We start from the raw sequence: 25,842 nt of genomic DNA on the forward strand, positions 1-25,842 counted from the left end.
AAATACTAATTAACACAGACCCATATTTGACTAAGTACTCTCACATGTGTAGCCTACATTTTGAAAATCAAATGTTTTAAATAAAATTAAATAAGTTAAAATAAATATTAAATAAAAGTAAAATTTTCTAAATTTATTTCTTGTTCACCATTTAGTATGTAAGTTTCCATTTCCATAAAACAAGTTATTTTGATCGGATTACAATTTTCCATGTCTACTTCTTTTTTTGTTGTTACTCCTCTCCCAAGGATATTGTTCCATTGATTTTTAGAGAGAGTAGAAGGAAGAGGGAGAGACGAGAGAGAGAAACATCCATGTGAGAGTCACATCTACTGGCTGCCTCCTGCATGCGCCCTGACCAGAGCCAAGGTTGAGCCTGCGACCAAGGTACACGCCCTTGACCACAATAGAACCCAGGACCCTTCAGTCCGCGGGCCGACGCTCTATCAACTGAGCCAAACCAGCTAGGACTGTCTACTGTCTTTTTTCTTACCCATTTTGCTAACTTCACCCCAGACTTCCCAGAATATGCTTTATTCATTTACAAATAGAGGAAATTGTGGGGTTTTTTTCATTAACATGGATAAAAACCATTCTGTGTTCAGCTCTGGAGTATAATAAAGATGAGAACTGAAAACAAAGCGTGATGCTGATGTCAAAGAACATTCATTGCTCAATCGGATCCAGCAGTACATCAGAAGGATCATACACCATGACCAAGTAGGATTTATCCCAGAGATGCAAGGATGGTACAACATCCGTAAATCAATAAATGTGATACATCACATAAACAAATTGAAAGAAAAAAACCACATGGTCATATCAATTGATGCAGAAAAAGCATTCGACAAAATCCAACACCCATTTTTGATAAAAACTCTCAGAAAGGCGGGAATAGAAGGATCATACCTCAACATAATAAAAGCCATATATGACAGGCCCACAGCCAACATCATACTCAATGGACAAAAACTAACACCATTTCCCCTAAGAACAGGAACAAGACAGGGATGCCCACTCTCACCACTCCTGTTCAACATAGTACTGGAAGTATTAGCCATTGCAATTAGGCAAGAAGAAGAAATAAAAGGCATCCAAATTGGAAAAGAGGAAGTAAAACTGTCCTTATTTGCAGATGACATGATATTATACATACAAAACCCTAGAGACTCCATCAAAAAGCTACTAGACTTAATACATGAATTTGGCAATGTAGCAGGATACAAAATTAACCCCAAGAAATCTGAGGCATTTCTATACACCAATAGTGAACTTTCAGAAAGGGAGATCAGAAAAACAATCCCATTTACCATCGCACCAAAAAAATTAAGATACCTAGGAATAAACTTAACTAAAGAGGTTAAAGACCTCTACTCAGAAAACTACAGGACGTTGAAAAAAGAGATAGAGGAAGACATAAACAGATGGAAGAACATACCATGTTCTTGGATTGGTAGAATCAACATCATTAAAATGTCCATACTACCCAAAGCAATCTATACATTCAACGCACTTCCCATTAAAATACCAATGGCCTTCTTCAAAGATCTAGAACGAATTCTCCAAAAATTCATCTGGAATAAAAAAAGACCCCGAATAGCTGCAACGATCCTGAGAAAGAACAAAGTAGGTGGGATCTCAATGCCAGATATCAAGCTGTATTACAAAGCCACTGTTCTCAAACTGCCTGGTACTGGCACAAGAACAGACATATAGACCAGTGGAATAGAATAGAGAGTCCCGAAATTAGCCCGAACCAATATGCTCAATTAATTTTTGACAAAGGAGGCATGAACATACAATGGAGCCAAGATAGTCTCTTCAATAAATGGTGTTGGGAAAATTCGACAGACATATGCAAGAAAATGAAACTAGAGCACCAACTTACACCATACACAAGAATAAACTCAAAATGGATAAAGGACTTAAATGTACGACAGGAAACCATAAAAATTCTAGAAGAATACAAAGGCAACAAAATCTCAGACACATGCCAAAACAATTTCTTCACTGATACAGCTCCTAGGGCAGTTGAAACTAAAGAGAAACTGAACAAATGGGACTACATCAAAATAAAAAGCTTCTGCACAGCAAAAGAAACCATCAACAAAACAACAAGAAAACCCACCTCGTGGGAAAACATATTTGCCAACGTCATATCTGATAAGGGCTTAATCTCCAAAATTTATAGGGAACTCATACAACTTAACAAAAAGAAGAGGAGAACCAAGATGGCAGCGTAGGGAGCGGACCTGTGTGTGCTGCTCTCTCACAGCATCATTGAAACTATCAACTATGAAGTAAACAACCGCCACTCAGAACCATGGGGAAGTTGGCCCAGTGGGAGATCTACAACTGGAAGAAAAGAAAGAAGCGCAGTGAGACTGAGTGGGAGCTACGGAGGCACCAAAACCAGAGGTACGCAGTCACACGCCACGCGGGCTGCAAATGGATTCTCGGTTTTTTACGAACCCTCGAATCCTCTGGGCTTGCTCGGGGCGGGTCTCTGAGGCCCCAGATCCCACAGGGAGAGGCGGCCACGGCCTTGCAGTGGTCGGAGAGCGAGGGAAGCTCTGACACACGGCTGCTCGCCGTCACTGAGGGACAAGAAGTCCTGGTGTCCCGGGGAGGCGAGGGGCGCGGAGACGCCGCCATCGCTATTTCCTCCACGCTGGCGACTCCCTGTGACCCCGCCCTACAGGGCTGTGCCAGAGGCACAAGAGGGAATGACTGTGCTTTTACAAACTCTCAAATCCACTGAGCTGGTTCGGGCGGGTCTCTGAGGCCCCAGGCCTTCCAGCGGTCAGAAAGCGAGGGAGGCTCTGGCGCACTGGGGGACGCAAAGTCCTGGTGTCCTGGGTAGGCAAGGGGCCGCTGAGTCTCCGCCCCGGCGTCTCCCTGTGACCCCGCCCTACGCAATTTACATTCCCATCTGGGCTGTGCCAGACTCACAAGTAGAAACGCCTTTGCTTTTGCAAACTTTCAAATCCACTGAGCTGGTTCAGGCGGGATCATGAGGCACCAGACCCTACAGGGAGAGGCAGCATGGCCTTGCAGCCATCAGAAAGCGAGGGAGACTCTGTTGCACAGCTGCTCGCCGGCACTGGGGGACACAAAGCCCTGGCAGAGATTCAAGGGGCCGCGGAGACTCAGCCAGTGCTATTTGCTCCGCCATGGCGACTCCCTGAGACTCAGCCCTAATCAATTTACATCCCCATCCAAGCTGTGCCAGGTGCACAAAAAGACCCACCTGCGCTTTTGCAGCCTATCCCAACAAAATGCAGACTTCAACTGCTCGCAGCCATGGGAGTCACACTCAAGAAGCAGACCCAGGAGAACCAGGATGGCTGCATAAGGAAGAGACCTGTGCGTGCTACCTCACACAACAACATCGAAACTACCAAATATCAGACAAACACCTATCATACAGAACCATGGGAAAGTTGGCCCAGTGGAAGCTCTACAACTGGAAGGAGAGAAAGAACATTGAGACTGAGTAGGATGTGACACCAAGTACAGAGCCCAACCCAACAAACTGCAGATTTCAACTCCTCGCATAGAAAGAAGAGCATTGAGACTGAGTAGGATGTGCAGAGGCACCAAGTACAGAGCCCATCCCAGCAGGCTGCAGATTTCAGCTCCTTGCATCTGGGAGGGACGCAATTGGGGGGCAGAGTCGGGTCCGGGGCCGGCCAGGGCTGGGCCTGACTGGGCCGGCACTGTGGAACTGCTGTACCAGCAAGCGCACAAACATGCCCACTGGTCCCAGTCTCTTGTGGGGCGCTGGGGGACAGCAGACAGGCAGTCTGTGCACTTGGTGGAGGGCAGGAGTGCTGGATGTTCAACCACCAGGAACGCCTGGAGATTTTGTCTGGTGGGGAGCCGCCGGCAGGGGACAGAGGGCCAAACTTCCTGTTTCCCCGGTAAGGCTGGGATGGCCCCCGTGAGGTAGGGACGACCCCGGTGAGGTTCAAACGGCCCCGGTGAGGTTCAAACGGCCCCCGTGAGGTAGGGACGACCCCGGTGAGGTCAAAACGGCCCCGGTGTGGTAGGGACAACCCCGGTGAGGTTAAAACGGCCCCCGTGAGGTAGAGACGACCCCGGTGAGGTTGAAACGGCCCCCGTGAGGTAGGGACGACCCCAGTGAGGTTGAAACGGCCCCCGTGAGGTAGGGACGACCCCAGTCAGGTCGAAACGGCCCCGGTGTGGTAGGGACAACCCCGGTCAGGTTGAATCGGCCCCAGTGTGGTAGGGACAACCCCGGTGAGGTTGAAACGGCCCCCGTGAGGTAGGGACGACCCCGGTCAGGTTGAAACAGCCCCGGTGTGGTAGGGACAACCCCGGTGAGGTTGAAACGGCCCCCGTGAGGTAGGGACGACCCCAGTGAGGTTGAAACGGCCCCCGTGAGGTAGGGACGACCCCGGTGAGGTTGAAACGGCCCCGGTGTGGTAGGGACAACCCCGGTCAGGTTGAAACGGCCCCGGTGTGGTAGGGACGACCCTGGTGAGGTTGCAACGGCCCCCGTGAGGTAGGGACAGCCCCGGTCAGGTCGAAACGGCCCCGGTGTGGTAGGGACAACCCCGGTCAGGTTGAAACGGCCCCCGTGAGGTAGGAACGACCCCGGTGAGGTTGAAACAGCCCCCGTGAGGTAGGAACGACCCCGGTGAGGTTGAAACAGCCCCCGTGAGGTAGGGACGACCCCGGTCTGGTAGGGACAACCCCGGTCAGGTTGAAACGGCCCTGGTGAGGCTCAGACGGCCCTGGTGAGGTTGAGACTACTCCAGTGAGGTTGGGACAAATAAAGGGGACCAGTATGGACTGATGAACAGGGGTAGATACAGAAGCAGAGCAACATTGAACAGAATGTTAAACTACAGTGGGAAGCCTGGGGAGGGTTGGGGGGGGGGGGGGGGGGGATTAAGAGACCAACTGAAGGACTTATATGCATGCATATAAGATTAACCAATGAACACAAGACACGGGGTGGGGGGGGGGCGGGGGGTAGGGGCCGGGGGAATGTCAAGGGGGGGAAAAAAGGAGACATATGTAATACTCTTTGTAATACTTTAAGAAATAAAAATTATTAAAATATAAAAAAAAAACAAAAAAACAAAAAGAAGATAAACAATCCAATCAAAAAATGGGCAAAGGATCTAAATAGACACCTTTCAAAAGAGGACATTCAGAAAGCCAAGAGACATATGAAAACATGCTCAAAGTCACTAATCATCCGAGAGATGCAATTCAAAACAACAATGAGGTACCATCTCACACCTGTCAGAATGGCCATCATCAACAAATCAACAAACGACAAGTGCTGGAGAGGATGTGGAGAAAAAGGAACACTTGTGCACTGCTGGTGGGAATGCAGACTGGTGCAGCCACTATGGAAGGCAGTATGGAGGTTCCTCAAAAAATTGGAAATGGAACTCCCATTTGACCCTGTGATCCCACTTCTAGGAATATATCCCAAGAAACCAGAAACACCAATCAGAAAGGATATATGCACCCAGATGTTCATAGCAGCACAATTCACCATAGCTAAGATCTGGAAACAGCCTAAGTGCCCATCAGTAGATGAATGGATTAGAAAACTGTGGTACATCTATACGATGGAATACTATGCTGCTGTTAAAAAGAAGGAACTCTTACCATTTGCAACAGCATGGATGGAACTGGAGAGCATTATGCTAAGTGAAACAAGCCAGTCAATGAAGGAAAAATACCACATGATCTCATTCTTTCATGGATAATTAAGACCATTACAAACTTTTGAACAATAATAAATACAGTGGCAGAGCTGCCTCAAACCGATTGTCGGACTTCAATGGTAAGGCCAGGGAGGGTGGGGGGACAGGAGGGAGGGGAGTAAGAGATCAACTGAAGGACTTGTATGCATCCATATAACCATAACTAATGGACATAAGACACTGGGGGGTAAGGGAGGGCAGGGGCTTGTCAAAGGTGGGGGGGAAAAAAGGACACATATGTAATACCCTTTGTAATGCTTTAAGCAATAAAAAAAAAAAAAAAAAATTAAAAAAAAAAAGAACATTCATTGCTCAAAATCATGCAAATGGTAAACAGACACATGAAATGGACAAGCTTTGCACAGCAACTAGATTTGGTATATATTTCAACTGAAATACAAGCAGAAGTAGGGTAAGCCAGACACAGATATCTCATAATTTCCGATGTCATTGTAAAGAGCCACCAGTTTCACTCCACAACAAAGCAAACTAGGGCACTTAAATGTAAGTTGGACAATGACACTCTGCAACAACCTCTTTGATGAAGTCAAAGTACAAAAGACCATGCTTAGTATTAAAGTCACTGAACATTCTCTAAAACTTAAAAATGAATCCACATGCAGTCAAATCTCCCTCTAGATCTCTCAAATCTTTTAGTATCTCTTATGGTATCCCTGGCAATTTTAAATCTTGACGGTCAAACCTTATTTTTTGACAAATGTATTTTATATCAACAGTGCTTAATACTAAGACAAAATCATGGGTGTGTGTGTGTGTGGCGGCGGGTAGATCCTAAGACTAACACATGAGTAAACATAACCTCCTGGTCTAATCTTACCTAAAAGTAATGACATCTACCCATCTCTTCATTAAAAAGTTTCATGTCCCAAGTTCTTAAATTTTGCTCAGGAGATACTTATGTAATTTTAAAAACACAATATATTAACGAATGTTAGAAGGCTGTTCAGATATTCAGTCACAGCATAACTTAAAAGTATACTCTTAAAAATTAAAAACAAATATAAAAATAACACAGATTAGAAGAAAGCTAAAGCTGTGCTCTTGAGATTCCCTAAGGTAAGAAAGGAAAAGAAAGTTGTAACTGTCACTTGTATGTACTTAACACCATGTGTAAAGAAAATCCGAGATATAATCTGATCCTGAAGAATTTAAACTACAGACTTCCTGATTCCCCAGTGCTGGCCATCAACTCTGCACAGTGACTGAAGGAAATTTTAGAATTACTTCATTTCCCCTTAGTTTGTTTTAAGTATGAAATCTCCATTCCAAGGTAAATTTTAAATGACTTGATGTTGTTCTGAAAATATATTTTATATCAAATAGCTCCAATGAATTTTTCCTGTTAATTTCAAGTTTTCTAACTCAAACGTAGGACAATTATAAGATTACAGTCTCTAAAGTAATATTAATGTAGCACATCACACAAATGTGGAGTCATATTTCAACATCATTTTCATTTGAAAGTTTAAAAAAAAAGATGTTAGAATACAAACCCAAGCATAACTGACTTTTTTATCCTTGGGGGAAAATTGGGTAGTGGTATTTCTTCTTTATGAACAATTATAAACTAAATTGCTAAATGAAATAGATGATTTTATTAAAAATGGATACAACTATGATTTAAATCATAAGTCTTTAAGAAACAAATTTTTTATGATCATGGGCATTCATACACAATGATATGAAAGATGTTAACCTTTTCCTCATATTTAAATGGGAGGGAGGGAAAAAAAGAAAGAGAGAAGGAAGGGAAGCAAACAGATAATATTTTCAGGAGAGGGAGCAAGCGAGCACACACATACACATACATGACTGGCAAATTCATTAAAGTAACTTTTTCATTAAAATATTTTTCACTAGTCCAGCCGGTGAAGCTCAGTGGATTCAGCATCATTCCATGCATCAAGAGGTCACTGGTTTGATTCCCAGTTAGGGCATAGGCCTGGCAGGTTTCCCGGCTCAATCCAGCAGGGGGCAGGCAAGAGGCAGCAATCGATGTCTCTCTCATCAATGTTTCTATCTTTCTTTCCCTCTCCCTACCTCTCTCTCACTAAAACCAATAAAAACATATTTTTAAAAATATTTTTTTCACCGAAATATGTAGGATACAATCTAATAATGGCTTGCAGAAAAAGTAACAGAATGTAACCAATCAACCCTAAGCAATCTGCTTCTCCAAACCTTCTACCCACCCTAATCTCTGGGGATAAAATGAATGTATTTTCCTCACCTGGAATAAATCACTATCATTATGAGCAAGCTTGAGAGTATCCATTTCTAACCTTATCTAGTGGTTAAAAAGCAAAACCTTACTTGTTAGAAACACATACACACAAAAAGAAGACATTAAAAATCACTTTTCCTCTTCTTTCAACCTACTTCCCAGACTTAGAAACCAGTCAACTGTCAGCAGATATTTATAAACACCCATTTCAGTTCCAATTTGGCCTTTTAAATATTCCCCTAAGTAGTTGGTAAGACAAAGATTCCTAAGATATTTTTTTCAGAAATAGATTAGCATACATGATATGTGTGTGTATATACTCTATCTTTGCTTCAAGCTTTAACTTCATTTAAAAATGTAAATTTTCCATTAGATAGAGTTATACGACAGCACAAAAAAATAACTTGTATCTGAAATTAGTCTATTCCACCATTTTCAATGCCTGGGGCAAGCTTTTAAAGCAAATAATACTTCCAGGTTGGAAGATGTAGACTATAATATAATTAACAAAAAAGGAGACATAAAATTTACACATTTTACCTAAATCTATTGTCCTTATGGAAAGCTGTATTTTTGTCACAAAGATTAGACATTACTGCATTACCCCCCACACTGTAATATCTATAGAAAAAAGTCTTTCAACTGTATACAAGTATACATAGGCAAAGCTCCTATGAGAACACCTGCCAAGAAGCTTGAATTATCATGTTAAATGGATCCCAGGGTTTACAACACTGCAGACGTTCAAAGGCACTCCCCGTTCCAAGTATCACACTCAGAGCAGGAGAAGACTTCAGGTTAGGTGCATGTCTAAGTCGTTTCCCTAAGTTGTTTTTTGTCACATTAAAATGTCAAAAATTATTCTATCAAATGCCATCCCTAAGGAATCTACATCAACCCAAAAAGCGGCAACCCATTAGTAAAGTTGGGCCTTTTAACGAGGGAAAATTTTTCTTTTTCTATCGATATCTGAAATGAGTAGGGTCCAGAGAGAAAAGTTTCATCTCAGCAGTTAAAGTGCAACTGATAGCTAAAATCACACGCAGGCTGCAATTCCTTTTGAAAGGCTTTTCAAATGAACAAATACAAAGAAAAAAGAGAAACACAAGCGTTTTCATAGTGAATGACTACCTAGGATTAGAGTCATCAAAAGCCAAGGTTAGAGATCCAGATATTCATTGTGAACTAACAAACCACAGGCAAAGAAATACCTGCTCACTCCTTGGACAAGGTCAGTGCACCCATCCCCTGGCACATAAACGATTGGATTTCAGGTGTAGAAGGTGCTTCAGGAAAGTCAAATCCACCACGAATCATTTAATGCCACTCTACGGCCTCGATGAGCAAGTAAAATCCTCTGAGAAAAACATTTCCTGTTCACTCTGTTGTTTTCCAAAAGCTGCATATCACTCTGAGACTGCCTTGTAGCAGACGTGTTCATTCATTAGCAGCACAAGTGCAGAGATGTAACAGATGTTCTTTGGCTGCCAATCATACTGGATCTTTTTCACCTGAAAGTCCAGATGGATTCATAAAGTACAACATCTGTAATTTACCCATAGAAATGGGCGTCATGTTCATCTACTAGAAAAAACTATTGATTGTCCATGAACTAACCCCAAAACTTGATTTCAAAGGACAGGAATATAGGTAACAGGACAAACAAGCTCACAAAATAAGACTGTTTACATGAGACATGGACTTAAATTACTTAGGCTTACAGTCTGGCAAGAATCATTCATTATATGACCTGTGGCTACTAAAGTAATCCACAGGTTCATTTTTAACTGTGGCAAGGGGCAGGATTAAAAACAAAAATTCAATGGTATACATTCCCATGTATGTATTCCTTCTGCACTTTTCACAAAAAGCCTCTTTGATTTGGATTATCAAACATTTCCCAGGGCTGCTGCTTTTTAAAATCTCCAGTCCCAGATACTAAATTTCTTGGCTTTGTGGCTCAAGCGATGATAAACAGATGATTTCCTATTCACCCCACTTACCTCATCATCAGTAAGACGGCTAGAACCCAGTTATGTTAAGAATTATTTCCAACAGCCACCTTCAATTACAAATGTTTGACATGATCACAGACTTCCAACGCTAATCCCTTTTTAAGTTGAAATACCCACACAAGGGCCCTTTGAGACACTCAGCATGGCTGTTTTCTTTGCATCGCCTTATCCTGCAAAGGGGCTAAAATACATTAGAATCTCTTCTCTCCTCCCCCATCACTATCATCCGTCTCTTATGCAAACCAGCAGAGAGACCCACAGTTAAAACACTGTTTTTCTAAGTATGATTCTAAACCTGAAGACTGTTAAAGGAAGGAAAAGAAAATTTCCACGTAATTGATTCTCATTTCCCCAAGTTTCCTACCTGTAGAATATACTCCCTTAGTTTAACACACATTTGCATGACCTGAGTATATTTAATTTCCAGAGCCCTACTGCTAACCACAATTCTGGATTGAAAAACTTGCAGTCTGTTCTACTCAGGGAAAATATCCATCATTTAACCCAATGTAAAGAAAACCTGAATCTACATAGGACAATCCTGTCAACATACCAAATTACACTTATTCATTGAAGATATATTTTAAAATTTCAAAGAATAACACAATTTCCTGGCACACCAAATTCAGGCATTTTTACCAAAAGCATATATTGAAGTCTCTACTATTTCCAAGAGACAACCAACTAACTTGTACTTTGAACAAAAAGGTGATGATTCTGCTTTACCTGTAGATGAAGTCATAAAAATCTGCTCTTAACCAGGCTTTTCACAAGTCAAATTCCACTGTAAATGCATCCGAATGCAACAAGAGAGCTCAGTAGCTAAAGGAACAACCACATAAAATTTTATAGGGTAAAGAATTCATGGGTAAAGCCACATCATGACCCCCCTTCCATCAGAAGCTTTTAACTTGAACTTTTCTGTTCAAAATTTGCATAAGTGAATTTTTCATTAAGCCTGTACCATACCTATGTTAGTTCTGGAAACGTGGACCTCCATCTCTACTCTGAGAGAAAAGACAGGTCTGTACCCCTTAAACTACACCTAGTTTATGTTCCCATAGAAATGGAAAGAAGTAAAAATCTCATGGTGAGAAGGACCAAGCAAGAATATAATAACCACTTACAAATTACCCTTGGCTCAGCTAACAGGAAGCATCATCAGAAAGTGAAGGGAATCAGGATATGTCACCCCAAAATATGCCACTTCAAGAGAAATAATTATTTTAAGCTGAAAGAATCTGAGAAACAGCAGGTACAGGCGCTCTGATTCCCCTGCCCCCTTCTGCCCTGAAGCAGGTGTTAGGTCACTCATGAGAGGTGTCCTCCCAGAACCTGGGGCAGCATCCTTATCTCCGAGGACAGGTGTGTGGCCAAGAGGAATCCAAAGGCACAGGCCTTTTCTAAGATTCCTCCAGTTTATTACACTTAGCTCAGACCCTTTTTGTCCCCCATCACATTTTTCCCACAACTTTCCACTCTTTAAATCTAGTACAAACTTAGGCTTAATCATTTCTTTGAGTCTTCATTTCAGAATAAAGGCTCTCATGTCATGGAAAACTTATGTCAAATAAATTCGTTGTTTTTCTCTTAATTTTCAAGCCCAGCCAGGGACCTCAGAGTTAAGGGTAAGTTTTTCCTCCCTACAAAAGCAAGAAATCAAGCTCTACCTTCAAACTCTTTCCTTCCTGTCCTGTCACTATTTTTCTATAACATTGAATCCATTGCTCCAACAATGGTTATCTACAGGTTGGCACACCAGAAGTGGTGGAGAGATCTCTTCCTTCCTCTACATTCTTCATCATATAGAACTGTTAGGCCCTAGCCAGCGTGGCTCAGTTGGTTGGAGCATTGTCCATACACCAAAAGGTGGCAGGTTCAATTCCTGACCAGGGCATATACTCAGGTTGCAGGTTCCATCTCTGGTCAGGATGCGTACAAGAGGAAACTGATTGATGTCTCTCTCTCTCTCTCTCTCTCCTCTCTCTCTCTCCCTTCCTTTTTCTAAAATCAGTTAAAAAAAAAAAAAAAAAGGAAGCTAGGCCAAAGGTAATCCCTCAGAGACTATTTCCTGTCATCTGCTGAGATTTCAGGCTCAAAAACTATCTGGGTACTGATGAGAACATATTAGTACAACCGTCTAGTAACATAAAAAGGGCTAACTTAACCCCTGAAAGTTTTCCTCCTGGAGAATGCTCCCTTAAAAAAACACTGAGCAGGTAATAAAATAGTTAATTAGTTTCAATTTGGCATTGAGACAAATTTAGTTCATGCTAAAGTCTAAAACATTTAAAAGTTCAAGAAGATGGAAAATGTTCAATCAAAAGAGGTGTTGCATTCCACTACCTTAATAATAAACTCTGAAAGAGCTTTAGGACCCACCAAGACCAAAATCTGGCTGGCTTGATCACAAAGCCTCAGGTCCTTTCTGGGACATGCGGAGTTAGTCTAGATCTTTGAGGGTATTCTGCCTCTAATACTATATTAGGTGAAGTTTTAGAGAAAGTTCTTAATGCCAAGAAGCAGATGAACGTAGATTAATCTAAATATAAACTCAGCCTTGTTCAGAAGATTTTTGCTGTTTGTCTCCACCATCTCCAAATGAATGATCAAAGGTAAAAGGTAAATTTTTGAGTATTTAAAATAGGCATTTATTCCCTTACGTCAAATTTCCTGAAAATACCTGCCATATTTAAAAACTAGAGAGATGAAAAAGCATGTATACTGGAAACAGCATGAGGTTTAAAATCAGATAACCTGGATTTGAGTCCCCACTCTGCTAAGTCTTTCATGCAAATCCACCTGCAGTTCAGTTTCCTCACCTGTAAATGCAAATAATACTTCCAACCAGGGGTTTACTGTGAGAAATAAATAAAAGGTGTAAAGCTTCTTGAGAAGCAGTAGTAAACCCACAGGCTGTTATTACAAAGAAAGTCTGAATTATACAACTTACTAAAATCTACTTTTACCAACCTATAAGAAAAGAACATCATAATTTAAATTAGAAATATTCATACTATAACACAAACTGATTTGTAATGAAGTGAAAATACTTCCCAAGTAACTCCTAAAGTATTTGGAGGCAAGTATTCGACTAGAGTAGCCTTTTTTTCTTTTAAACAAAGGGACAAACTATTTGAAATTCTTACTAAGAGTCATCCCAGTTTATGAAATCTCATTCTACAAAGCAGTGACCTACTGACACTGCACATCAGCAGGATAATTTGGTGTGGTGAGGCAGCATAGTGGGTAACCAGAAGTACTAAGTACTTCATAGCAATCGGTATGAATTGTTCCAAAAAATCAAATGTGAGAAATAAAATTTATCTGGCAACTCACCTATGAAAGAAAAAGAAAAATCATTACTTTGCTAGGACACATCTTCCCTAAAGTGCAAAAACACCATTCAGAAACACTTCCCAACACAAATGATTTAACTATGACTTCGTTTATCTAGCTTTCAGGCTAAAATCAGGCAGAATAATAATTTTCTTACATACTTAAACAATTCATCACTGAAGTGAAAACAAATACACGTCACGCTTCTGGACCCTTCTCAGCAAGAATAAAATGGAAGGAGGGTGTTGGAACTGTCTGAGACTTCTGGCTCCAACATTATGGAAATCAATAAATAGTCTGAGTCTAGGTTTCCAAAAGAAATATCTATTTCATCACAGTCTCTCTGGAATAAATGCTTTTCAAAGTGTTCCAATCCTCATTTAAGCTACTTTTAAAATTATTAACAACCTCCTTATACCTTCAGATTTTATAGCTCTAACAATTTTCAAAGCATTTTCAACCAAAAACTCTAACCAAGTCTGTCTTAGATTCTGAACTGCTATGACAGACCATATTCTTTATCAAATGTCTTTATCCAGTCCTCTTATCATTGGATGTCACTGTTTAATTTTAAAAGGAATTTGTGCATCTCGTGAGAAAACATACAACTGAGCAATATGACTAAGACACTTGGGGGTCTAATAGTGCTTTAAGCTCAAGAATAGCAAATTCAGTGAGAATCTGGGCACAAGAGAGAGTGGATGAAATTAGATCCTACTGGACAGAAAGCGTGAAACTTCAGAATGAAAGGAGACTTATTATTAGCTACTGAGTGTTAGTTCTTATACAGTCACATACTGTTGTGCTGCGTATGTATGAATTTCTTTATTCTTCACCACAACCTTGTTATTATCTCATACTAGAAGCCCGGTGCACGAAAATTGTGCACTTGGGAGGTTCCCTCAGCCCAGCCTGCGCCCTCTCCCAGTCCGGGAGCCCTCGAGAGCTTAGTACTGCCGCTGAGGTGGAAGAGGCGCTTGGCAGCCTTGAGCCAGGCTTCTGGTTGAGCAGTGCTCCCCCTGTGGGAGCGCACAGACTACCAGGGGGCAGCTCCTGCGTTGAGTGTCTAACCGCTGGTGGTCAGTGAGCATCATAGCGACCCATCGTTCCACTGTTCGGTCAATTTGCATATTACCCTTTTATTATATAGGATAACAGGTACAGTAGGGCTAAGTAATTTGCTTAAGTTTATACAATTAGTAAGTGACAGAGTTATAATATGAACACAGTCTGACCCAAGAGCCCATATTTTTAACCATTATTTTGAGCTATGTACTATATTCAGCATAGTACAGATATCTCAGTAATCTTCATATTCCTGAAAGGTAGATATTATTATTCTGATTTTACCAATTAAAAAACAGAAGGTCCGAGGGATTAAGAAACTTGCCAAGTTCAGACGGCTAGCCAGGAGCAGAGCTGAATCAATCCCAGGACTGTATAGCTCTGTAATCTGTGCTCCTAGATAAAAAGTATATCCACCTACTAGGGAGCCAGTGAGCCCATCACCACCACACCCCTCACCAATCATTCTGATACCTATTTCTCCACAACTGGCTCTTCTATGCAGCCTGACTCTTTAAAGAACCTACTGGATATTTAAGTAATTATCCACAGCCCCTCCCAGCTTACTTGATCACTGCTATATGAGATTACTTTGAACAGAATGAATGGCAGAATAGCATTGTAATTTCCAAACTAGGCTGACAACCCAGTCGTTTGTGAGTGGAGTGGGAGAGGGAAGAAAGAACTGAGGGCTGGCTGAGTCCTCAAAGCCCCAGGTCATGCCTCTCATTACCTTAATCCATAGCACCTTGTTTAGAAACCACAGCCAAGGATAGGTAGGTAATAATCTTCCACTTTACATTTTACAACATGTCTGGGGCTTTCTTCAGAATCAACCAGGGAAACATCTTTATGTTTTCCACAGACAGTAAAGCAATAGTTTAGAAAAGGACAGATCGCAGGATAATGACCTAAATTTCTCTATATAAAGGACACAGCTGTATTCAAACAACTAAATCTCTTTAAACACAAATATCTGATCTGATTATTTTGTTTACATTAATGAGCCAATTTACAAACTACCAAAGCATGTATTTTTTTTAGTTTGTACAACTAAAATGTTTATCTAAATCTCATGTTGCTCAGAGAAATGGGAGAGTTGCACTTTCTCTATGGCTTTCTCAATGTGAGCTCCTGAAAATGAAGAAGGCTAAAAATATGAGGTAAGCACTAGGTAGATTTAAAGGAGGGCACTGAAAAAGAGACAAAAGTTTAGTTTCCTCAAACAAAGAGGAAAGATAAAGGGAACAACTTTATAGTCCTTACCATGCTCCCATACTCAAGGGTCCTCATCTCTCCAACATGGGTATTCTTTTGCCCTCACCATCACCTCACCCTATACCCCACCCCTTTCAAACTAAACCTTGGCTTTCACTGGCCCAGGGAAAGAAAGGCTTTACAAAGCAAAAAAGCAGCAAAATGTTCCTGTGGCCTGTTGTACTTCCAAGGCCCAGGGGATCACTTAAGGAATTTACAAGGTAATTTGATTAAGTATGATACTTCTATCTCTTTAAGTATATTCAAAATATGAGTACTATATTCTGTATGTGATAATTCCAACAACTGCACGTTTGCTGGTTCAAAAGCAAATTTTGTGATTTCTGCTGACTCAGGCACACATAGTATTTGTTTATTCATTTTCCCTGGAAACTCTAGAAAAATTTTCATACCTATGTCTAATGTGTTTTTTCTTCCACGAGGCTAGAATTTGCCTCTGCTATACACAGCAGTGGAGCACTCTTCTAATCCTTGCAACAAACTCATAAAGTTGCCCTCCATGTTTAAAAAAGATATATCTAAAACGGGAGACACAGAAAGGACAAAAGTAAAAGAATGGAAAATTACATCCCAGGAAATTACTAATCAAAAGAAAGTACTGATCAACTTCTAAGCTGGTGAATCATTTGCAAGCTTAAATTGGTTATTACTAAGTAACTGGTAAGTACCACTTAGGATCCTTGGTTATGTTGACCCTTATCAATCAAGCTGTAGACTAACTTATAGTTAATATGTTTGAATGATTAAATAAACAATATTGAGCCAATTCATGTGTTTTAATTATGGTCCTAATTAGATAGGATACACAAAACTTCAGAACTTTAAAACAATAAAATCAAAGCATGAGTCACTCTGTCAACCAAAGGACTCCACAGTGCTCTGCCTTAGGAAGCGGAAATGCTTTTTCTCCTGATGCAGAATCACACTTCAATGTCTCCCAATTCCTATGACTATGATGGGTCATATCAAATTACTAATGGAACATATCTTATGTGCAAAAGAGGATGCTGTTAAATATGCAGGGAAGGGGGGGGGGAATTAAAGGAAAAAAAGAGCAGGAATGGAAGAGTATACATCTTCCAGCTCTCATTCTACTACCTATTTCCTAATACCCAACTACTCTCTCAACCCCAGGTCAGTCTTCCTAATGCCGGGGGTGAGCCATACATGTGGCAATGGCAGCAAGTATTTGTATTTAAAATAGGTATTTGTAGGATATATATTTCCTATATCCTTGAATGGGAGCAATGAACCTCTCCCACCCCCTTACTTAATCAAGAACTCAAATGCCAAATTAATTGCATACACTGCTCACTGCCCACATACACTAGGTGTCTCACTTCAGGAACCCCTGCAGCACATTCTGTGTTGACAGATAGCCCGTCATTAATATCTGCTTTCCTTGAAAAGATAAAGCCATTACCAAACTCCTCTGTGTCAGTTGTAGGGTTGACTTCTTATATTTTACAGGCCAAAAACTTGATTTCAATAAATCAAGATCAGGTCTGGGTTGAAATTTATTTTCCCACCGTGTATGAATAAAAATTAGTTAAGCAGTAAGTGTAAACAAAATTACAGAATATCAAGAGGATATGCTATTTTTAAAACATTTTAATTCTACAAATGCATTTTAAAAAATACTAATTACAAAAAAGTTTTTATTACAATAGACTTTGAAAAGCTTCTACAAGGTCAAGTTATGTTAGTAAGTTGAAAATAAAGTATAAATTTGAAAGCCAGTTGATTTTATTTTCTAAAACATTCTGTGATTTCTACTTTTCACTAATCATATTGAGATGGTTCTATGGTAAAGACATAGAACTGCACTGGACTAAAAACTACCCAACTCAAATGAAAACACAAACAGACCATCTTGGGAAGAGCACAGTTGAAAAAGAATATATTCTTAAATTCTCATTTATTCTCCCTGGCTAACTATTATCACCCAACTATCACCACCACCACCATAACCATGCCCTCCCCCCCAACCCCTGCCTTGAAACAACTGCTTTAAATTTCTTTTAGTGCAGCAAGCAATAGCTTGTAAAAGGATGCAAACCAGCTGAAACATTTGACAGAGAGTGTTAAATACCAGGGAATTCCTATCAACCATTTTACTTTAAAAGGTACTTTGATGTTGGCTATCTTTCATGTACCTCTTTCATGGCACATTAATAAAGAAAACGAAGCTGAAGTAAATCAAGTCCCAAGGTCACATCTAGAATTACAGCACTGTAGGTACCTGATGAAATACGGATTAATGCTGCATGAGTAGTGAATAAATAAAAGCACCTCTACTCACCAATCAGGCAAGTTTTACAAGTGCTTCTGAACTTTCTTCTGCAACTAGACCTGAGACATCTTTAATCCCCCATGCTCCTAAAACCTAATTATCATAATGTGAACCCAAATGTTAGGGTCCCTTCAAAATGCAAGTGCTGTGAAGCGGAAAAGTAATGGGAATTAAGCTGGGTGTAACCTTAGAAATGTACGGATGTGGGGAACTTGAAAGTGCTATTTCAATAAGTTAGGAGAGCATAATACAAAGATTTAGCCACATAAAATATACTGAAATCAAAAGATTTCCTCCTTAAAAAAAAAAAAAAGAAAACACCACACACATATAAAACAAAAATAAGGTAGATTCAAGAACTCCTTTTTGCAAATATCAAGTTCTGGCCAGAGAATCTTCAAGCCCTATGTAACCAAATAAAAAGGATCTCAACAACAAAGGATTCTAGCAATTTTGCATTCTTCTAATGCAAATGAAATAAGAGACAGAACCAAAGTGATTCTGTACAACCCAAACAGGTCTAAAAAACAAACAAAAACTTAAATGTTCCCCAATAATCAATTGAACACACTTTCTAAGGTGTTGGCCAAAGGTGAGCTATTTAATACCAAAGAAAGGTGGAAAATATGAGTAGGAATAGGCCAAAGAGTTAACAATCTCAAGGTAAAACTCATTCCATTAGTAGTCTGTTGATAATGCAGTCTTATCCCTTACACATCTAATTTATTCTAGGAACTATGATTTAAAAAAGAGCTGAAATTACAGCCTATAAATACACACATCTTGTATCTACTACACACCTGTGTTCACTACAACACAGAATTCGGCATAAATCAAGACTGTACTGGGTCCAAATCAGAGATGGTTAAAGTCCCAAATGATCTACACTACAACCCTATAATATGGTCCCTAAATTCACAAGTACTCCATTTAGAAAAAGGTCTATGTACAGCTATTTCACCTACCTATAATTAAGCATTAAAATCTTAAAACAATTCTTTTTTATTCAACAGATGTCTCTATAATGTATGCTTTAAGAAATAACAGAGCCGAAACCGGTTTGGCTCGGTGGATAGAGCGTCGGCCTGAGGACTGAAGGGTCCCCGGTTCGATTCCGGTCAAGGGCATGTACCTTGGTTGCGGGCACATCCCCAGTGGGAGGTGTGCAGGAGGCAGCTGATCGATGTTTCTCTCTCATCGATGTTTCTAACTCTCTATCTCTCTCCCTTCCTCTCTGTAAAAAAATCAATAAAATATATTTTTTAAAAAAGAAAAGAAATAACAGAATGGTGTATATATGAAATTGGTTAACTCTACTCTACTTTCAAGATCACATTAAGATGTTAGTTTGTAGGAGGGTCTAGGAGGATCTAAATCTGTACAGACACAAGCTAAGACTGTGCATACACAAAGTAAAACAATTTTTCAAAATAAGGTGGTGTTTCTTCCTTTTATAAAAGTTATTAAAAACACTCATAAAATCCCAAAGGTCATCAATTGTTACCTTAATGCTGAACATATTGTTGTTTAATTTATATTTTAAGTTCTTTTATAGTAAATACACTTGTCTAAATAGAACATCTGTTTTGGTTATAATACGCTGTATCTTTGGCAAGAACTTGTAATAAAACGAACAAAAACAATCAAGAATCTTTATTGGATCTGGCAACAAAAGCAGATTTGTAACCAAAACCTTAAGACGAGAAATGACCATCACTGGGCTCAAGGCCAGTACTAATCTAAGTCAATAAACAAAGATCTGTAAGAGGGGCTACAGTTAAAGAGGGCTGGGGGGTGGGTTAAGGGAACTCCTGTAGATACTTAAGTTGGACTTAGGGATATAGAAACACATGGGTTACAAAACTAGCAAAGCATATTTTATTTTGAGCAAAAACTGTCAAACTGAATCCGAATCCAAATAATATTTTAAAACCACACACACACACACACACCCCATAATTATTCATTTCTTATAACTCCTTTCAAACAAACCTCATTATAGTCTACTTAAATACATGTTTTTAAAAATATTCTGGCTGTTTCAACAAAATGAAAATAAATTATATTTATTATAAAATAATTTTATTTTAAAATTTATTTAATGTCACAAACATCCCAGAAAGGAAATCTTATAAACACGAGTTTATAATAGTAACAGAAAAGGAGAATATCAATAGGTGAAAGGAAACAATAGCCTAGACCAGTGGTCGGCAAACTGCGGCTCTCGAGCCACATGCAGCTCTTTGGCCCCTTGAGTGTGTCTCTTCCACAAAATACCACGTGCAGGCACGCACGTACAGTGTGATTGAAACTTCCTGGCCCATGCGCAGAAGTCGGTATTTTGTGGAAGAGCCACACTCAAGGGGCCAAAGAGCCGCATGTGGCTCGCGAGCCGCAGTTTGCCGACCACTGGCCTAGACCATCACAGCACAGTGTCTCAAGCCTTCACTGTATAAAGAAGAGAGAAAACTATATCACCTTAACTTGTTATTAAGCATAATAATCAAACTGGCATCCAAAAAATAATCTAGGCTGTCCCAAGTTCCAAGGTTAATTCATGGTCTTCATCACTACTAGAAACTACAGAAGAGATAAATGTTTAAATATAAAGAAACTGATTTTACATTCCACATGTACAACTTAAATCATTGCACTAGTCAGGAAAAATAACAGCAACCACAAATTTTCCTCCATATAATTTTAACTTCACAACAGTATAAGCTTTACATAGCTTAATACATCTGAAGTTGTATAGCTAAGCTTAATGATTGTTGGGAAGTAAATTTCTTTAAACCCAAACAAAACAAATCAGGTCCAGGTGGTTCAGGGCATGGGGAAATCCGCTGCACCTTTACTCTGAGAGAATCTTCCTCAGTCATGTTTCAAGGAAACCTCAGAAAATCAGCCCATCAAAATTACTGCTGAATATTGCCTCCAGTTAGAGTAGGTCCAACAACTCAAGTATTTGAAAATATTTTCTGACCCTAATTCTAATAAACCTCAATGTCCACAAACTTGAAAGCATGTCTCTAAACCTAAATTAACAATTAAAATGTTAACTAATACAGTGTCTGTGGCATGCACCTAGAGACCTCACGCTAGTTATCAATCCATTAGATAACTGAAAGGGCGAGGGCTATGCCCTCCATCTTGCCTGTATCCTCCATGTTGGGGCCACGTGCGGCCTTCTTCCTGGAAGCCCAGGCCTCTGCTGGCCACGCCCGGGATTTTAAACTAACCAATGACAATCAAGGGAAGTGCGCGCCATAGATATGACCACATCCTGTGTAACAGGACCCGGCTTGCGCCTGGCCAATCGGCAGAGCACAGTCCTTTCTCCTCCCCTTACTCCAACCTCCCCTATATAACCGGTCTCTAGGCGGGGTTCGCTCTCTCGGCCACTTGATTTGCCGTTGTGTCAGTGAGTCTGGTGGACGGGGAGCCGAGCTAGCTTGAAATACAGATTCTTATGCTTTTGCATCGGATTGGCTGGCTCCCTGATGTGGTTTCTTGGGAATCTTGAAATCTGGGCATAACAATAACTAACATCTTTTTGGTAACAACCTAACTAAATCTCCAATTCTCTAGTTTCTCTATAAGGGTATCAAGAGACTACCAAAAGATGTGCTAAAATCTGTATGTGTCTACCAGTCTAGTTTGCCTAAGAAAAATGAAATGAGAGGAGACGGAAATGTTTTATTTATTTAAAAATGCATGCTGATTTCCAGTGACTATTGTTCTGTGTTCCTTCCTAACCTAGTGTTCTTAAGTCATCCTTTTATAATTTAAATTAAACAATCTTGCCTGATCAAAACTGCACTTAACAGTCATTTACATAACATATCTTATTTCCCCTTTCGAACATCAAATTAACACCTGCCCATATTCAACAATTTCTGCATTTTACAAACAGTGGTATCAACATTTTATTTCCAAGTCCACCTAGAACTCCAGAAAATGTTTCATCTGGGCCAGAAGATAAAGTCAAAAAAAACAGAAGCTCTCTTACTGTCACCCTATTTTAGTAACCTTCCAGTTTTCTTTTATTGATATTATTCTATCTTTAGTCCCCAAATCATTCTATCTCACAAATCAAAAGTTGAGCAATTCCACTTTCTCTTAACCCTTTGAGCACCAACCAATATCCTAGGAACTATGCTAAAATTGCCAAGGCATTTTTGCTGATTTTACAGCAGTTTAGGAAAAAATTATGAATCGCAAGTAAATGAAGTTACATATTCAAAAACTTAAGGAAACCTTTACTACATTGACATATTTAGCAATAACATCATCACTAATAAAAGCAGACTTAGAGCTAGATGCCATTTCGAAGCTTTGATAGCGCTCCCGGCAGTTTTGGCGAAAGACAGGAGGAGCGCGATCACGCTCCCTGGCACTCAAGGGGTTAATCACTGATTAAGATAATAACATTATCTACAAGCCCTGGGATCTCTTTTCTACCCTTTTTTCCCTAAAACAACCGTTATAAGCCTTTTATGCTATACTCAGCACTTGGAGGCTGGCCCTTAGGGAGGGTTGCAGATCTTAAGCTTTGGTCTTCCCGTATATTTTTGGCAGATCAGTGACTCTTCTCTTACATATATCCTTGGTTACTTATACTTTTTTCAGCTCTGCATATATCCTTTTAAAATCCACACTTGATTGAGAGTTTGCAGCCAGTACATACAAACTGATTTACTTTTAGCTCCCAACTCTTTCTGATTACAAAGCCCCTGGGAAGTCAATGAGCTCTATTCAAAGTATGATGAACTGTGTGCATTTAAAATATTATGGACTATATGCATTTAAAATATAAGAGCTAAATCAATACTAGGTACTAGCATATATTTAAAAATTAAGAAAAATGCATGGGTGTAAAATGAAAATTGATCCAAACTTGGTTTGGCAAAGACTCTTTCACGTGTAATATAATTCAAAGCCTTCTTCTAAAAAAAATAAAATAGAAATTTAGCCTTCTTAACAGAATGCTTAAGCAATTTTCTCATATATTTTAATGGGTTTTAACACTTAGCAAACCAGTCACCCAAACCATTTGCATTTTTTTTCTAATGTGACTACTAGTATCTTAAATTATATTCTTTTTTTTTTTTAAATTTTGTTACCAGGCCGAAACCGGTTTGGCTCAGTGGATAGAGCGTCGGCCTGCGGACTGAAGGGTCCCGGGTTCGATTCCGGTCAAGGGCATGTACCTGGGTTGCGGGCACATCCCCACTGGGAGATGTGCAGGAGGCAGCTGATCGATGTTTCTCTCCCATCGATGTTTCTAACTATCTATCTCTCTCCTTTCCTCTCTGTAAAATATCAATAAAATATATTAAAAAAAAAAAAAAAAAAAAAATTTTGTTACCAAGAGTGCATCTCTGAATTGGCCTACTAGAAGTCTTTTCCCTTGTAACAAAATTACAATAAAAGTTTGGCATGTGTTAATAAAAGTGTTTAGAAAGTTTTCTTTAACATGAGAAAACTTAATTGAGGAAAATCTATCCACTAATTTAACTTTTCCAGAGAATCTGGAAAGGATTGTAATTTGTAATTTTACTTGTAGAACACATTAGTCCAGCTCACATATCCTAATATGTTTTGAGAACTGTTGCTGATTCTACATTTATATGTAAGTGCAAGGGACCTAGAATAGCCAAAACAATTTTTAAAAAAAGAAAGAAAGAAGAGAACTGAAAGACTTACACTATCTCATTTCATGACTTATTAAGCTATACAAATCAGCACTGGGTGGTAATAAAGATACACAGATTAGTGTAAAGACATACAGATCAATTAAACAGAATAAACTCCAGAAATAGATCTGTATGTACATAGTCAGCTGATTTTCAACAAAGATGCCAAAGCAATTCAATGGGAAAAAGAAAATCATTCAATAAATAATGTTAGGATAATCCAGACCCATATGCAAAAAAAGAGCTGCGCACCTTTATAAAATTAGCTTTAAATGGATTATAGGCCTAAATTAAAGAGTTAAAAGTATAAAATGTTTAAAACAAAACATATGGTAAAATCATAATGACCTTAGTTTTTCCAAACATTACTTAAATAGGACACAAAATGCAAGAACTATATTTAAAAAATTGATAAACTGGACTTCATAAAATATGTGTACTTTTCAAAAGACCGTGTTTAAAAAATGGAAAGGCAAGTTACAGACTGGGAGAAATGTTTACAAGACAGGCATCTGGCCAAAACCGGTTTGGCTCAGTGGATAGAGCGTCGGCCTGCGGACTGAAGGGTCCCGGGTTCGATTCCGGTCGAGGGCATGTACCTGGGTTGCGGGCACATCCCCGTGGGGGATGTGCAGGAGGCAGCTGGTCGATGTTTCTCTCCCATCGATGTTTCTAACTATCTATCTCTCTCCCTTCCTCTCTGTAAAAAATCAATAAAATATATTAAAAAAAAAAAAAAAAAAAAAAAAAGACAGGCATCTGATATAGGACTTGTATTCAGCATAAATACAAAATACTCAATAAGAGAAGGAAAGATAATCTAATTTTTAAGTGGAAAGAATATCTAGACAGATATTTTACCAAAGAAGATATATGAACAGCAAAAAAGCAAACAAAGATGCTCAACATCATTAATTGCTAGGAAATGTATTTAAAACCATAATGAGAGATCACTGTACATCCACTAGGTTAGCTACATTTAAATGACCAACCATACCAAGCACACTGATGAGGATATGAAGAAAATAGAACTCTGGGGCACTGCAGGTGGGAAGGTAATTGGATACAACCACCTTAGAAAAAAATTTGGCAGTATCTTAAGTTAAACATACACCTACCATACAGCACAGCCCACTCTTATTTATTTACTCAAGAGAAATGAAAGCATATGTCCATGCAAACACTAGTACAAGAATATTCATGGAGCTTTATTTGTAACAGCTCAAACTGGCAACAATCCAAATGTCCATCAACAGGTAAATGAATAAACTGTGATTTAGCCATATGATATACTACTCAGTAATAAAAAGAACAAACTATCAATATATGCAACTTCATGATGAATCTGAAAATAATGATACTGAGTGAAAGAAGCTAGCAAAAGGATATATACTGTATGATTCCAATTACATAAAAGTCTAGAAATGTACAGTAATCTATAGCTACAGAAAGTAAATCAGAGCTTGCCTGATTGAGGGAGGAGGCAGTGAGGGAAGGGTGAATTACAAAGGAACACATGGAAACAGGGGGGATGAGTATGTTCATTATCTTGATTGTGGTGATAGTTTCCGTTCAAGTATACATGTGTCAACATTTATAAAATTGAAAACTTTAAATATGTGCGGTTCATTTATGTACATTATCTCTCAGAAACACTGAAAAACTAACAAATAGGACTTCTAGAAGTAAAAAATAAAACTGAAATAAAAACTTCACTGAATGGGTCTGACAGATAAAGAAAAAGCTAGTGAACTAGAGAAAAGACCACAAAGTAGGCTCAAGAGGTAAGAAATGAAAAGAAATAGGTTAAAAAGCATGAAGGAAAAAAAAGCATGGAAGACAGAGTGAAAGGCTGAATGTATATAATTAGAATTTCAGAGGGAGATCAGAGAGAAACATGGGACAGAGGTTAGATTTGAAGAGCAATGGCTGAAATTGCTGAAGAACTAAGAGATATCATCCTATTAATTTAAGAATGCCAATTCAGGCTGAATTGTGATAAATTTAAAGGAAAGAAAAAAAAAAGCCCTGTCTTCTCAGTCATTACAAATACCATACTAAACATCATTTGTAATCTTTACCTTGGCTCTTAATTCTGAAGGCCAATATTCATAGGCATCAAAACTTTGGGAGAGGAAGACTAAGTTATCCAGTCCTACTT

The 25,842-nt window shown here is 39.3% G+C and overlaps 1 protein-coding gene across 2 annotated transcripts in view; it reads right to left on the bottom strand.

Annotated features, from left to right (window-relative positions):
- Positions 1-25,842, bottom strand: part of SRBD1 (S1 RNA binding domain 1) — a 169,337-nt gene that overhangs the window by 97,887 nt on the left and 45,608 nt on the right. The gene's annotated exons all lie outside the window — the stretch shown is intronic.

Source organism: Myotis yumanensis, unplaced genomic scaffold, assembly GCF_028538775.1.
Source record: "Myotis yumanensis isolate MYYU_CA2020_CCGP unplaced genomic scaffold, mMyoYum1.0.hap1 SCAF_11, whole genome shotgun sequence".
Classification (NCBI taxonomy): Eukaryota; Metazoa; Chordata; class Mammalia; order Chiroptera; family Vespertilionidae; genus Myotis; species Myotis yumanensis.